Source organism: Arachis hypogaea, chromosome 14, assembly GCF_003086295.3.
Source record: "Arachis hypogaea cultivar Tifrunner chromosome 14, arahy.Tifrunner.gnm2.J5K5, whole genome shotgun sequence".
In the NCBI taxonomy this organism is placed as follows: Eukaryota; Viridiplantae; Streptophyta; class Magnoliopsida; order Fabales; family Fabaceae; genus Arachis; species Arachis hypogaea.
In genome coordinates this window covers 23,836,419-23,840,243 of record NC_092049.1, presented here as the reverse complement: position 1 = coordinate 23,840,243, position 3,825 = coordinate 23,836,419, and the positions used below count along the sequence as shown (strand labels likewise).

The 3,825-nt window shown below is 38.5% G+C and overlaps 1 non-coding gene across 1 annotated transcript; it reads left to right on the top strand.

The window, feature by feature from the left end:
* Nucleotides 1-3,353: 3,353 nt before the first annotated feature.
* On the top strand, nucleotides 3,354-3,461 carry LOC112745133 (small nucleolar RNA R71). Its single transcript, XR_003173078.1, has one exon. It is a non-coding gene; the product is annotated as a small nucleolar RNA R71 (small nucleolar RNA).
* The last annotated feature ends 364 nt before the right edge of the window (nucleotides 3,462-3,825 follow it).

The window sequence follows — 3,825 nt, the reverse complement described above, 5'->3', positions numbered from 1 at the left end:
ACTTGGTGCTCTGATCTTAATTCATAATTTGTTCACAACTTCGATACAACTAACCAGCAAGTGCACTGGGTCGTCTAAGTAATAAAACCTTATGTGAGTAAGGGTCGATCCCACGGAGATTGTTGGTATGAAGCAAGCTATGGTCATCTTGTACATCTCAGTCAGGCGGATATCAAATGGTTATGGAGTTTTTGAAAATTTAATAATAAATAAACAGAAAATAAAGATAGAGATACTTATGTAATTCATTGGTGAGAATTTTAGATAAGCGTATAGAGATGCTTTCGTTCCTCTGAACCTCTGCTTTCCCGCTGTCTTCATCCAATCGTCCTTACTCCTTTCCATGGCAAGCTGTATATAGGGCATCACCGTTGTCAATGGCTACATCCCATCCTTATTGTGAAAATGGTCCAAATGCTCTGTCACGGCACGGCTAATCATCTTGAGGTTCTCGATCATACTGGAATAGGATTTACTATCCTTTTGCGTCTGTCACTACGCCCAACACTCGCGAGTTTGAAGATCGTCACAGCCATCCCTTCCCGGATCCTACTCGGAATACCACAGACAAGGTTTAGACTTTCCGGATCTCAAGAATGGCCATCCATGGATTCTAACTTATACCACGAAGATCCTAATATCTCGGACTCGGTCCCTTGTATTAGTAATCTAAGAGATATTCATTCTGCCTTGTTTGCTTGTAGAACAGAAGTGTTTGTCAGGCACGCATTCATAAGTGAGAATGATGATGAGCGTCACATAATCATCACATTCATCATGTTCTTGGGTGCGAATAGATATCTTAGAAGCGGAATAAGTTGAATTGAATAGAAAAATAGTAGTACTTTGCATTAAATCATGAGGAACAGCAGAGCTCCACACCTTATCTATGGAGTGCAGAAACTCTACCGTTGAAAATACATAAGTGATAAAGGTTCAGGCATGGCCGAATGGCCAGCCCCCAAACGTGATCACAGGATCAAAAATACAATCCAGGATGAAAATACAATAGTAAAAAGTCCTATTTATACTAAACTAGTTACTAGGGTTTACAGAAATAAGTAATTGATGCAGAAATCCACTTCCGGGGCCCACTTGGTGTGTGCTTGGGCTGATCTTGAAGTCTACACGTGCAGAGGCTTCTTCTGAAGTTGAACACCAAGTTGTAACATGTTTTTGGCGTTCAACTCTGGTTCGTGACGTGTTTCTGGCGTTTAACTCCAGACTTCAGCGTAGAACTGGCGTTCAATGCCCTTTCGCATCCTTTAAACTCGGCCAAAGTATGGACTATTATATATTGCTGGAAAGCCCTGGATGTCTACGTTCCAACGCAATTAAAAGCGCGCTATTTTGAGTTCTATAGCTCCAGAAAATTCACTTTAAGTGCAGGGAGGTCAGAATCCAACAGCATCAGCAGTCCTTCTTCAACCTCTGAATCTGATTTTTGCTCAAGTCCCTCAATTTCAACCAGAAAATACCTGAAATCATAGAAAAACATACAAACTCATAGTAAAGTCCAGAAATGTGAATTTAACATAAAAAATAATAAAAACATCCCTAAAAGTAACTAGATCCTACTAAAAACAATGCCAAAAAGCGTATAAATTATCCGCTCATCACAACACCAAACTTAAATTGTTGCTTGTCCCCAAGCAACTGAAAATCAAATGGGATAAAAAGAAGAGAATATACTATAAATTCCAAACTATCAATGAAACATAGCTCCAATCAGATGAGTGGGACTTGTAGCTTTTTGCCTCTTGAATAGTTTTAGCATCTCACTTTATCCATTGAAGTTCAGAATGATTGGCATCTATAGGAACTCAGAGTTCAGATAGTGTTATTGATTCTCCTAGTTCAGTATGTTGATTCTTGAACACATCTACTTTATGAGTCTTGGCCGTGGCCCTAAGCACTTTGTTTTCCAGTATTACCACCGGATACATAAATGCCACAGACACATAACTGGGTGAACCTTTTCAGATTGTGAGTCAGCTTTGCTAAAGTCCCCAATTAGAGATGTCCAGAGTTCTTAAGCACACTCTTCTTTTTGCTTTGGACCTTGACTTTAACCGCTCAGTCTCAAGTTTTCACTTGACACCTTCACGCCACAAGCACATGGTTAGGGACAGCTTGGTTTAGCCGCTTAGGCCAGGATTTTATTCCTTTTGGCCCTCCTATCCACTGATGCTCAAAGCCTTCGATCCTTTTTATTACCCTTGCCTTTTGGTTTTAAGGGCTATTGGCTTTTTGCTCTTGCCTTTTGGTTTTAAGAGCTTTGCCTTTTTCTACTTGCTTTTTCTCTCTTTTTTTTTTGCTATTATTTTTTTTCTGCAAGCTTTGTTCTTTGCTGCTTTTTCTTGCTTCAAGAATCATTTTTATGATTTTTCAGATTATCAAATAACATGTCTCCTTGTCATCATTCTTTCAAGAGCCAACATATTTAACATTCTTAAACAACAACTTCAAAAGACATATGCACTATTCAAGCATTCATTCAGAAAACAAAAAGTATTGTCACCACATCAATATAATTAAACTAAGTTCAAGGATAAATTCGAAACTCATGTACTTCTTGTTCTTTTGAATTAAAACATTTTTCATTTAAGAGAGGTGATGGATTCATAGGACATTTATAACTTTAAGACATAGTTACTAAATACTAATGATCATGTAATAAGACACAAACATAGATAAGCACTTAACATAAAGAAATAAAAAACAGAAAATTTTAGAACAAGGAATGATGGAAAAGGCTTGCTATTGCTGAGCCTGTTTCTTAAATTAGAGGTATTTTGTTCAGAATTCTCTGTCTGTTGCTGAGAAGATGATGGAAAAGGCTTGCTATTGCTGAGCCTGTTTCTTCCACCATTATTAAAGCCTTGTTGAAGCTTTTGTTGATCCTTCCATGAGAAATTTGGATGATTTCTCCATGATGAATTATAGGTGTTTCCATAAGGTTCACCCATGTAATTTACCTCTGCTATTGCAGGGTTATCAGGATCATAAGCTTCTTCTTCAGAAGATGCCTCTTTAGTACTGTTGGATGCATTTTGCCATCCATTCAGACTTTGGGAAATCATGTTGACTTGCTGAGTCAACACTTTGTTTTGAGCCAATATGGCATTCAGAGCATCAATTTCAAGAACTCCCTTCCTCTAAGGCGTCCCATTATTCACGGAATTTCTCTCAAAAGTATACATGAATTTATTATTTGCAACCATGTCAATAAGTTCTTGAGCTTCTGCAGGCATTTTCTTTAGGTGAATGGATCCACCTGCAGAATGGTCCAGTGACATCTTGGAGAACTCAGACAGACCATAATAGAATATATCCAGAATGGTCCATTCTGAAAGCATGTCAGGAGGACACCTTTTGGTCATCTCCTTGTATCTTTCCCAAGCTTCATAGAGGGATTCATCATCTTTTTTCTTGAAGGTCTGAACATCCACTCTAAGCTTGCTCAGCTTTTGAGGAGGAAAGAACTTAGCCAAGAAGGCTGTGACCAGCTTATCCAAGGAGTTCAGGCTATCCTTAGGTTGTGAGTCCAACCATGTTCTAGCTCTGTCTCTTACAGCAAAAGGGAAAAACATGAGCCTGTAGACTTCAGGATCTACTTCATTAGTCTTAACAGTCTCACAGATCTGCAGGAACTCAGTTAAAAACTGATAGGGATCTTCTTATGGAAGTCCATGGAATTTGCAGTTCTGTTGCATTAGAGCAACTAATTGAGGTTTCAGCTCAAAATTGTTTGCTCCAATGGTAAGGATTAAGATGCTTCTTCCATCAAACTTGGAAGTAGGTGTAGTATAATCACCAAGTATC